Below are 12945 nucleotides of genomic sequence, written 5' to 3'. Positions count from 1 at the left end.
TATTCTAACCTTTGGAAATAGCAATCTGTTGCTCAAACCTTGATTTATAGAGGTCAACCCCTCTCCCGCAGCATAAAACTGAGTTAATAGCTATGTCTCATTAAAAATAGTAATCACTTTTTGGCATCAAACACGAGGTGATTCCTCACAAGGCAGGCTTTTAAATATTATTGATAATTTAAACTTGGCATTATTCTAAAGGCTGAAGTATTGGCATTTTAGACCTGAATGCAACTACTGGCACATACAATTTTGGGCAAATTATCTAATATCCTTTTGGACTTTTTTTTTTAAAGCCAATTTTCCCAAACTGTGTTCTGCAGAAATTAGTTTTATGACATTAGCCATTTAGGGAATACTTATATTATTTCATCCTCTTGATGATCCACAAGGTTTTGAGTTACTCCTAGAAATTGACAAGAAATGTGGTAAAATTGTATGCGATATAAGTGTAAATGGGATGTGTGTCTCCTTATGGATGAAATGGGTGCATTTCAGTGTATAGATTGTATTGCATCTATTTGGAATGTTTGCAAGACTTTTTATTTTTGCTTTCTGTATCTAGACGATTCTCCAGAATGTTGTGATTGCCAGAGGAGTGACTTCTGATAAAAGAAAAATACTGCTCTACCTACACTCAAGTAAGATCATTATTTTTCAATATGCCTTTGTAAATTAATGGAAAAATACCTCTTTCTCTACATTTTAATAAGCAAGTAATTTTCTTCAATAGTAAGCTTTATGAAGCCTCCTTATCTCTTCTAGAACAATATGAAACAAAAAAAAATCTGGTGTGAGGAGGGTAGCAATATTTCAAATGCATGCCAATGTTTATTATTTAGACTGTATTTAGATATATCTTTCTACCATATTTATTTAAACAACTGTATTAAATTTTTTGTACTTTAATGAGCATCACTCAGAGGAATGAAAATTAATCAATTTTCAAAAGCTGGCTTTATGATAAGGGTTCCATGAGTGAGTGCTGAACTACTGGAGAAAGGGTAGATAGGTAATAATGGAAAGGGGGGCCTTGGCAAAATATTTCTTTTTTAAAAAAAAATATGTTTTTATTGATTTCAGAGAGGAAGGGAGAGGGAGACAGAGAAACATCAATGATGAGAGAGAATCATTGATTGGCTGCTTCCTGTATGCTCCCTACTGGGGATCCCAGGACCCTTCAGTCCACAGGCCGAGGCTCTATCCTCCGAGCCAAACCAGCTAGGGTGGCAAAGTGTTTCTTAAAATGCTTTACAACAATAGAGCCTAGGGGACTATCACATCCTCTTTTGTTTATTCAGAACAAAGGATGAAAGTGTGAAATTATAAAAGAAATTCAATATTACTGCAGAAAATGAGCATGAGTCAGTATAGTCAAATCAGTTAGAAGATGAACATCGTCTGTGACATTGGTGCTAAGATGAGTGTGCCTTTTGGAAGGATTCAAACTGTATTTGCTCTACAGACCAGAACCTGGCTGCCAAAGTTTTGGCTTAAAATCACTTTATCTACTTTTCTAATAAATTGTTGCAGTATTTCTCAGTTTTTATTTTCTGGCAGAACAGAGATTTCCAAAGTGGTTTTAGTGAGAATCATGAAACTCATTACCATCTATTATGTTTAAATGAATGCTAACACTTAAAAGTGTATTATGTACCTATTGTTTTATTAAATCATATTTCAATGTGATACAAAAATGACGAGAATTCTTCAGAATGTTTATCTGTGTGTTGTAAAAATCAGAATTGTAAGACTCGATGCGTCCTTGCAGAAAGTTTGTGATTGGATTTCCTTGACTGGCTTCTCAAAGATTATGGCAAAGATGATGACACTTAAGATTACAAACACTTAGGTCTACATTTGTTCTTATTACTAGATATTATTAGGCTCTGGAAGCCATATGGTGTTACATGTGTCATAATCATACCCAGATAGTGATGGGTTGCTAATAAATTTATTGTTCTTTCCTCAACAAATTGTGATTCCTACCCACCTGAATCCAGGTACATTTCCCCTCATCATTAAATTAAACACTGTTTTCTCATTATTTGCATAAACAGAAAATGTTAATGCATAGTTTTCTAGGAAGCAGCAAGAACACATTCTAATACACCAAAAATTACTGGATTATAGCCAATGTTTTAGAATAATTTTTCATAACGAAACCTTTATATAGCTATAGCTTTCCTTCCATTAAAATGCCATAGAGAAGCTTGATAGATAATAGAGAGAGGAAAATAACCTATTTTTTAAGATAGAAACAGGGGTGAGTGCTCAAGAATGCCCTATTCTCTCTACCATTGCCTTTCCTTGCCTCTGCATCTATTCCTCATTCCCCCAACCATTTGAACTTGATGGATATTTCTGTTTCCTGAAACCCTGTGGTTCCTTGGTTTCTCAGCCTTTCATTTTGAAGCCCATAAGAAGGAATTAACTAAACAGAGACAGAGAGCAAGCTATGTAGTGGAAACTACCCAGATTATGCTGTGCTAGCCATAAGTGGCAACGTTATTGCTCTGCAAGAGATGGTCATTTATTACTTACTTAGACTTTCCCAGTATCGCATGCTGCTCTGTATGCTTTCCCTTCATCATTGTGTTCATTATCCTATACTGTAAACCTTGACAGAGTTCCAAGAAAGGTAACATATAAATGAAGAAAGAGAGAAATACATTTGTAAGGAGAGTAATGACAATTCATCTGAGAGTGACTGTCGCCATCCTCAAAGTACCTTCTTCTACAATCACAAAAAATATTTTTTATTGAAATATATCTGGATGCATTTCAAACATGTCAAACAAATGATACAGGTATATATCATTTCCTCCCATGTTTTTGTTTTTTTTAAAGAATTCAACATACTTTATGGAGAAGCAAGAAATTTGAATTGATATTCTTTTGAGAGAAGATGAAGAGGAGGAATAGTAAACAGTCTTAAAACACATTGCCTACTATTTTCTGATTCTTTGAAATAAGAAATATTTTGAAACTATATGCCTTAGCATGCACTGTTAGTGGGTTTTTATAGTCTCTCTCCTGACCTGTAGAATTTTACTTATGCCTCCCCCATGGTTTATTCATGATCACATTTGACTACATTTAAAGCTAGGTTGGCTTCATATTTTTAAAATATATTTTATTGATTTTTTACAGAGAGGAAGGGAGAGGGACAGAGAGTTAGAAACATCGATGAGAGAGAAACATAGGATGTGCCCGCAACTAAGGTACATGCCCTTGACCGGAATCAAACCTGGGACCCTTCAGTCTGCAGGCCGACACTCTATCCACTGAGCCAAACCGGTTAGGGCTGGCTTCATATTTTAATGGAAAATTTCCCATGAGCAAGAGCGAACTGGGTCTATTGTGTGAGCAGATGTCCTAGCTGGATTGCTTGCCACTGCTTTGTGCTTGCTGACCTCCATGCTTGGCTAGAGGACAGCTCTGTCTTCCTGGGCATCTTTTTATTGCCAGAACAAAATCACTGTAATATAAATACTTGATCATTGAACAGGTAAATTTAATGCTGTTGCTGCTTTTCTGTGCTTTGAGGAGGTTTGAGGCATCCGACCTTGCGCTTTGATGAGTCTTTTCATGGTCTGTCCCCTCTTTGTGTTACACATTGCACCTATCCACAGGATGCAGCTTCTGTTGGCCCATTTGCCTTCAAAATTGTTAATCAAATTCTCAGTATTTTCAGGCATGTTTGAGATGGTAGAGCCACTGGCTGCGTTGGTAAAACAGTGTGTCCAGAGTGTGGAGTAGGTAAAAACTGTGCTTGCCTCCTTCCCAGAACATAGACAGCAAAATTACACCTAAACTACACAATAACCATCATTGAGAACTGCCTGCAATCTTACTGAACAGAGTACTATAACTAAGGATGTACAAGAGAAGCCATGTCGAGACTGTTAGGAGGGATGCAGACATGGAACAAGCTGGTCCCACACCCAAAATTAAAAATTCTGAGGGATATCTTGGCTGCAGAGGGCCCTATGAGGAGACAGGGGAGTTAGCCCCACACCATGCTCCCTACCTCAGGGTTTCAATGCGGGAAAGAGAAGTCAGCATAACTTTTGGCTGTGAAAACCAGTGGGGATTGTGGCTGAGTGAGACAGAGGGCTGCTGGACACCCAGGCAGTTCCTCTTAAAGGGACCACACACAGACTTACTTGCTGATAGACTAGCTTGCTCTGGAGCAGCCGCTCAAAAAGCACACAGGACTTCAGGGTGAGGGCTGAATTGTAGGACTTCAGGGTGAGGGCTGGGGGGAGGTAACTTTCTCCTAGACAGAATTGCAGGCAGAAGTAATTGTTCAGGAGTAGGCAGGCACCATATCTGAATCTCCAAGGACTTAGCTAACACTTTTCACACCGCCTCACCCAATTTGTGAGCCCAATCCATGATGCTTCCAGTGGTTTTTCCATACAAACATCACATATTGGTTTGTGCTGCAGACTTTTCTAAAATCTCTCAAACTTTCACAAACCCCACATAAGGAGGGTATGTCTCAGTATGCTTGATACATTTTTCTAAGTAGCCCCAAGCCTAAGACCAGTGGCAGCCAGCCACAGTTTGCAGCTTAGCCCAGCACAAGTGGCAACTATCTGTAGATCACTTTGTACCTCATACCAGGGTGGGCCCAAGCAATGGCTGATCTTGGTCCACCTAGAGACCCTCTCAAAAGGCTCAAGAATCAACATACCCAGTGGCCAGCTTCAGACCCTGCTAGATTCTCTCCCATCAGTTCTACATATAACACACCCAAAGAGCAGATTCAGCAGGCCCAAGAGCCATGCTTCAGTGAATCTTGTTCAGTAGAATCAGACCTTACACAACAGCTTCTCTATTGTAGTCATGGCCAGTCCTTCTAGCCAATCAGCATGAGGGTCATTCCCTCCCACTGAAGTACCACCAGAACTCAAGGCTCAACTACAACAGGAGGGTATACAGCCCACATGGGAGGGTGTACCTAGAGTGTCTGGCTCTAGTGAACAGAGAGGCTGTGCTACTGGACCCTACAGGATATCTACTAGCTTTGGCAACTCTACCAAGTCCCAGAGATGTAGGAGCTCTATCCAATACATTGAAACATACAGGGAGGTTGCCAAACTGAAGAGACAGAAAAACATATCTCAAATAAAAGAACAGAACAATACATCAGAAAAAGACTAAATGAAATGGAGACAAGCATTCTATCAGATGCAGATTTCAAAACACTGGTTGTAAGGATGGTCAATTAACTTAGGGGAAGAATTGTTGGTCTCAGTGAGAACTATAATCAAGAGATAAGAAACATAAAAATGGAGATAAAAACATAAAAAAGAACTAGTCAGAAATAAAGAATAGAATAACTAAAATGAAAACTACATTAAAGAATAGATGAAGCAGAGGAACAAATCAGCATTTTGGGAGATAAAGTAGCAGAAAACCTCCAATTAGAACAGCAAAAAGGCAAAAATAATCCAAAAATGAAGATAATTTAAAGAACTTCTGAGACTTCAAGCATACTAACATTTACATCATAAGGGTACCAGATGGAGGAGAGAAAGAGCAAGGAATTGAAACCCTATTTGAAGAAATAATGCCAAAAATTTCCTAAACCTGGTGAAGGAAGTAGACATACAAGTTCAGGAAGCACAGAGTTCCAAACAAGATTAACTCAAAGAGCCTCACACCAAGACACCTCATAATTTAAATGTCAAAGTTAAAGGCAAAGAGAGAATCCTAAAAGCAGCAAGAGAAAAGCAGTTAGTTACCTACAAGGGAACTTCCATTAGGCTGTCAGCTGAATTTTACAGGCCAGAGGGATTGACACAATATTTTCTTAGTAATGACAAGCTTGGACCTGCAACCAAAATTACACTACTCAGCAAAGCTATCATTTAGAATTGAAGGACAGATAAAGAACTTCCCAGACAAGAAAAAGCTAAGGTAGTTCGTCACCACCAAATCAACATTCAAGAAATTTTAAATGGATTTCTTTAACAAGATATAAAAAACAAAAATAAAGAAGATATCAACAACATGAATAATAAAATGGCAAAAACTACATACCTATCAATAAATACTTTAAATGTAAATGGATTAAATGCCCCAAACAAAAGGCATAGAGTGGCTGAATAGATAAGGAAACAAGACCCATACATACGCTGCCTTCAAGAGACCCACTTTGGATCAAAGGGAAGGGAAACTATATTTCATGCAAATGGAAGCAAAGAAACAAACAAAAAAAGTCAGCGTATACTTACATGAGACAAAATAGACTTTAAAACAAAGCCTATAACAAGAAACTAAGAAGGACTCAACAATTACACTTCTGGGTATTTATCTAATTTGAAAAGACATACGCATTCATGTTTATTGCAGCATTTTTTGCAATGGCCAGGATATGGAAGAAATCTAAGTGTCCATTGATGTGTGAATGAATGAAGAAGAGGATATATATATATATATATATAGTGTTACTCACCCATAAAGAATGAAATCTTGCCATCTGCAATCCTCTAACTGCACCAAGTGTGCAGTTGCTCCTTTTATGTCAGGGCATTTGAGGCATTTATTGCTAAATGATGACAGTGCTGTCAGGAAAGAGCTCAGATACAGAATAGCACAGTTGGAGCAGCTGTTTTCCTCTGAAGTACAATTACTTTTTTCCTCAGAACCAATGTGATCATTTTAACAGGTCCATTTCTTCTAGGTGCTCCGGTTGTAAATGTATATCAATGTGTAGCCTAACACAAATACATAAGATCTATTCTATTTGATGTCAACTGACAGCTTGAAGTTGCCCCAGATATAAAAATATTGCCCCTAAAATAAACTAAAGTGTTGGTAACAAACCTCTCAAGATGACAGAAATAAACAATGATAAGAACAAAAACGATAAAAAGGAAAGTTAAATAAAGGAAAACTATTTGAAAAGACACTGCTAACTTTGTAAAAACGTAACATTTTAAACCTTTTGGAAGTCTTCCAACTATTCTCCTAATCCATAACTTACCGAATGGCTGAACTCACCTTCCTCATGAGTCTGTGCCTAATTTAGCTATCTCACTGCGATATATCGTAAATGATGGTTAATGTTGCACACTTCCAGGAATATTTTAAGACATGAATCAGGTTAAGCTCTAGTAGAGTCAGACTGCTGGCTTCAGATCCTGAACTCACTGCTTCGTAGCTGTGGGACCTTAGACCTAACCAGTGGTTCTCACCCTTCCTAATGCCATAACCCTTTAATACAGTTTCTCATGTTGTGGTGACCCCCAATTTCATTGTTACAAATAGAACATAATTAAAGCATAGTGATTCATCACAAAAACAATATGTAATTATATAAGTGTTTTCCGATGGTCTTAGGTGACCCCTGTGAAGGGGCCGCAACCCACAGGTTGAGAACCACTGATTAACCTCTCTGTGCCTGTGCTTCACGATCAACAAAGTGGGGATAATAGAAGTGCCCATCTTACAGAGTTGCTATAGAGATTAAGTGAATGAATATTTCTCAAGTTTATCTAATGTGTCTGACACATATTTTACACTATTTTAGTGTTTGTTCTGTGTTTTCGGACTTCATCTAAGTCTATAGGTTTACATTTCCCACAAACTTTTTGAGTCTCTCATTTATTATTCAGAATTGTATAGCCTCAATTCCCAGCTGATTAACTGATATCATCCTATAGTACTTCAGGTCATTCTTTTATTTTAAAGACAGTTTCTGCTGTTTTTGTGTGGGATGAGCACGCATTACTATGTACCATTCCTATTGGGAACCATATCGTTTTCCTCTACTCTTGAGATTTATCCAGGGGTTTCTTCTCGACTTGCTGTCCTGTCCCCAGTGGTTCTGTGTATTCGTGTTCGATCTCCATTTGTGCGTTTGAAGAGATGTCGCTCATTTGTCAGTGCCACTCATTTTGTGGCGTTGGTGGAGGCTTTCTGAGGTTCTCCTTGATTATCTGAACCAATTGGTTATTTTTCTTCTTGTCTTTGTACAGTACTTTGGTTATGTACCACTTATCACATGAACCCGAGTTATAGTCTGCCTCCTCGGCACGGATGAGAGGATGTCTGTGCATCCCCAGCCTCGGCAGAGTTCCATGCACATGGTAAACCTACATTACGTTTGTTTGTTGAAGTAGAGGAATGATGTAGAAATGATTGTCCTAATAAATATCTGAGACATTTATTCAATTCGTGTATTTTAATCATCAGAGTTTGTGTTTATATTGACCTTATCATTTGCCAGGCACACATATCCTGCAATAGGAAATTAAGGCCTGGGACAGTTAACTGCATAGTGATGGCCCGAGGAGTGGTAGAAATGCACTTGAAACCCAAGCAGAGACTGAGTTTGCACTCTTCCCTATTGAATGTCTCTTACCATATCGACATAACTAAAGAAATAACTGTGTTAACTTCTTGTATTTATTATGTGCCAGGCATTATAAATGTTTCTTTGGGAACATTAACTCTTTTTACTGGACCTCTTTTTATTCTTCAACTTCATCAGATCAGAAATGTGAGATTTCATACTTCTGGTTTCTGTTCTGATATGTGGAGTTTAGAGGTCACCACAACCTTTCTCACAGTAAGGAAAAGTCAAGAAAACTGTAAGCCAATGTTTCTTATCCCTTAGAAAACTGTAGTCACAGAGAAAACTTCCATCCCCCCAAAGGAAGCAGAAAATGGTAGGAAAATTGAAATTGTAATTGACAAATTATTGGAAGTTCATTGTAGACTAGCTTGAGAGTTTAATACCCCTAGGGGTTCAACCTTCAGAAGGCCACTGAGCAATCATGAGTTTTATCTCCAGGAGCCCCACCAGTTTCTCAGAGTAATGAACAGAGAAAAATGCTCATTTACTTCCTGCAGTGCAAGGGGAAAAGTAACTATTTGGAAATACACCAAGAACATTTTTTTTCTAATTAACAAAAGTCTTCCCTCGAGAAAAATACTTAGAGACTAACAAACATAGGAAAAGGAAGATACCAACCTCCAGACCCCTCACGCTTTCCTATCTCATCTAAGTGCAGGAAGAGAAGAAAAGCTGAGATGTGTGAAGGTCACAGCTCAGTGGCACAAGATCACTAAATGACTGCAACTTAAATCAGAGGATTATGGAATGTTCCCACCTCCTCCAGAATTTATCACCATATCAACAAGGCTCCAGTTAAATAACAGTGGATTCAAGCTGAGAGAATGTCCAGAAACAGACTGTATTTAAGAAAAAAATCTGTAGGAAAACCCCAAACTGATAGGAAATAAAAATAAAGAAAGTAGAGGAAATTGATACCTTGGACATGTATAGCTACAGCAAACAGTAAACATCAGATAAACATAAACAATCACACTAAAGTTTCTTTTTACCTATATATCATGTCCAGCTTTGAACAAATATTTACAAAGCATACTAAAAGACAAAAACAAATCAAAACAATGTTTGACAATAAAGAACAAGCAAAATAATGCAAATCAGATATGCAGAGATTTTGGAATTATCAGAATGTGAGTTTAAAATTACTATAATATGCTGAGGAATATAATGGAAAAGAGTGGATATCATGCAATATCAGATGAGTACTATAATCAGAAACATGGAAATTACAGTAGAGAATCAAAACTAAAAGCTAGAGATAAAAAACAGAACACTATTACAGACCTGAACAATGCCTTTGATGGGCTTATAAGAGACTGAAAAGAGCTAAAGAAAAAAATCAACTATCTTGACGATATGTCATTAGAAAATCTCAAATTGAAAAATCAATTAAAAAAATAAAACAGAGTATCCCAGAACTCTGAGACAATTTCAAGATATACAACAAAAATAACAGGAATACCAGAAGAAGAAAAAACATAGGAAGGAACAGCTGAAATATTGAAGTAATAATGGCTGAGTATTTTCCAAAATTAATGACAGACTGAAACTACAGGTCAAGGAAATTCAGAGAACACCAAACAGAATCAATACTAAGAAAAAAATCTATCCCTAAACCCAACACATGCAAATTGTATAAAACCAAAGACGAAGAGAAAATTTTTGAAAGGAACCATAGGGAAAAACAAAACCAAAAACACCAAGAATAAGAATCACACCAGACTTTTCTTCAGAAAATATGTAAGCAAGAAGACAGTGGAGTAAATACAGGGTGTCAAAAAAAAGTATACACACTTTATCAGCTGACAGCTCAATTTTGACAATGAAATGTATTTTAATAAACATTGCCTTTATACTTATTCAAAGTGTGTGTACATTTTTGGGATGCCCTATACTTAACTATTGAGAATAATGAAAACACCAAACTAGAGTTCTATATCCAGTGGAATTTTCCAGTCTGAGTGACTCGTTGCTGCGTGAGCTTCCTGCTTGTGTTGCATCCAAGACCCACACCCTGGGCCTTGGCACATGCACATCCCTCTCTCTCTAGGCAGCCTTCCTGTCCTAGTCTGCAGAGAAGCTACTCTCCCTTAGGATTCCCTCGTACCCATTGCCCTTATCAACCATACTCTGCCACTAGCCAGTCTCTCCCTCCCCTCAGCAACAGGGCTCAGGGCCCTGCTCCATCACAGCCCACAAGGCTGGGCGGTTGTGTTTCTCTCTGGCGTCCTTCAGCAGAACCCTCAGAGGGCAGGGCTTTAGTCCTCTCCCTCTCTGCATTCCTGCATTGGTTGCTATCCAGGCATGCAGAAGTAAATCAATAAGTGCTAAGTTAAATTGAATCGCAATGGCCGACTAAGTGTACATATTGTCTCTGAGACATGCTTTATTGTGACTTTGAAGCAATATGAATTTTTAAAGCATCGGACACATTCCTGTTCTAAAGTAAGTTCAAAATGACATTGCAAAATCAATATAAATGTTCCTGGCATTGGGGAATTATCACTGTTATTTTATTACCGAGATGGATATATTTTAGACGATATCAACATTATTCTCTGTGCAATAAGCCTGGACTTAAAAGGAAATTGACCAGCCTTGATACTGAAACACATTTTAATGCCATCGTTGCTTGATTGTACTGACAGTACATTCATACTTATCCGTATTTCTAGAATGATTTTCTCTTGTCACCTATGATTATTTCCAGTACATTAATAACTGCTGAGTGATGTGATTTTAAAGACTATATAGAAATTTTATCTTGTCATTTTTTAAAATGATGAAATAGGGTTAATAAGATAAAATATATAGATGATGAACTCCAAAGCCAACTGTAAATAATTGCTGCATTACAATGATCACCATTTCCTTTCAATAACCCAGATGACTGACATTTGATTGTGTCCACACTGAGTGTTTTGTAATTAAACGTTGTTCTTGTTTTCTCTTTTTATGGTGTTTTAGTACTTCCTTACTCTTTTAGAATCCAACCCCATTTTATTCATAAAAGCCTTTTGTAGCCACCTTAGCATAATGTGATATCTCTTTAAAATATGTATTGTGTGCCTACCATGTTGCAGGAGCTGGGGATCCTATGCTGGTTAGTGGGGAGCAAGCCTCCTTTAGGGGACCCAAGAACTATTTTCAAAAGCGCTTTGAATTTTATTGGAATGGCTGTTAAAGAAACATTGGATTGCTATGTAACCTGTGCTTCCGGTCATTTTCAGTTTGTTTGGAAGAATTCTCATACTCTTGTGTCTGTAGTGTTCATGGTGTGTGTGTGTGTGTGTGTGTGTGTGTGTGTGTGTGTGTGTGTGTGTTTAAGTTAATTGACTACTAGAGGAGAAACTACTAGAGGAGAAAGCAAAGGTCTCTTCAGGAAATACCCTAAGACCGCATGAGAGAAAGAGTTCCATGTTTTCACTGATGAACTAAAAGAGAGATTCTAAGAAGTTTAAGGATGGATAATTCCGGAGATAATTAATCCAGGACCCCCATTTGCATTTCAAGATTCCTGATGAGGTTTGCCATGATATAGACCCTAGAAAACCTTGACCAAATAATGCTATGTTCAACTATCATAACTTAATTCTTAAAGAAATTTCCTTATGATTATTTGAATAATTTAAATCACTGTAAATTACCAAATGGCTTTACTGTAAGTATAAAAAAGATCATTCGTTCTTATCAGCATTGAGTTTAATGCTTTGTTAGTTTTCACAGATTTCAAATTCAATAAATAAATTAACATATTGTACTAAGGAAAATGACCCCCTTCTATACAGATATGGCAATGTTTTTTAAACCTTGATTAATCATTCAAGTTCAAACCATCAGGTGTGACAATAGAACATTTTCCAGTCTGACATTTTTATTTCTTATTATTGTATCTGTGAATCTGTAGATAGTTGATTTCTTTGCCTCTCAATATTTTAAGAGCAATATTAGTATTCTGTGACCTCAAAAGTGGCCTCCTGACCTCCTCATCGCTGATTATCCACAGATTCATCACCACAATGCACTGCAATGTCGGTCAAAGTAATAATTTTTGCCTTCCAATTACAGAATGTCCTAGGTTTATCCTTTTGCCTTTGCTTTCATAACTGAAGCTGTCAGCTAGTTCTTTCCTTGCATACGAACGTCCAACTTACTCAGACTCGTCACACCTTTTGTTCTGTTTTTTCCTCAGTCTTCATCTGAGTTCACTGCCTTAGGCCAGAAAGCACTCCCCACTCGACAGGGTCTTTAGATCTCCGACAGTTACACGCTCCATACTCTGTAGTTCACAGGCCGCGCTCTGCCCTCGGCTGATTCACCAGCATACATTGGACATCTGGACTGGAGCTGAATGTTTCAGTGCTCGATGCAGTTTGCTTTCTGGGTCAGCACATTGTGAACTGTGGCATTTAAGTGGTCCTAAACTTACTTTGCCTTGCATATTATAATGCCATATAACCCTGGCTTAGCTCCAGTTTTTATCTCTGTTTTTTCTTATTGTTCCCAATGTGATCATCTTTTTCAAGAAAGCTTGCTTCGAGCTAGTCTTGCATCAATGATAGCAGTAATGT

The 12945-nt window shown here is 37.6% G+C and overlaps 1 protein-coding gene across 1 annotated transcript in view; it reads left to right on the top strand.

Moving 5' to 3' along the window:
* The first annotated feature begins 563 nt into the window (after positions 1–563).
* The window catches only part of SNTG1 (syntrophin gamma 1), a 74314-nt gene continuing 61932 nt past the window's right edge, over positions 564–12945 (top strand). The window contains exons 1-2 of the mRNA XM_023757776.1: positions 564–641; positions 10124–10129. The gene's annotated coding sequence lies outside the window, so the exon portion shown is untranslated. The remainder of the gene's footprint in view (positions 642–10123; positions 10130–12945) is intronic.

The sequence above is a fragment of the Myotis lucifugus genome, unplaced genomic scaffold (genome assembly GCF_000147115.1).
Source record: "Myotis lucifugus unplaced genomic scaffold, Myoluc2.0 scaffold_113, whole genome shotgun sequence".
Lineage (NCBI taxonomy): Eukaryota > Metazoa > Chordata > Mammalia > Chiroptera > Vespertilionidae > Myotis > Myotis lucifugus.
Note: the sequence above shows the minus strand (reverse complement) of the source record. Positions and strands in the feature narration are given on the sequence as shown.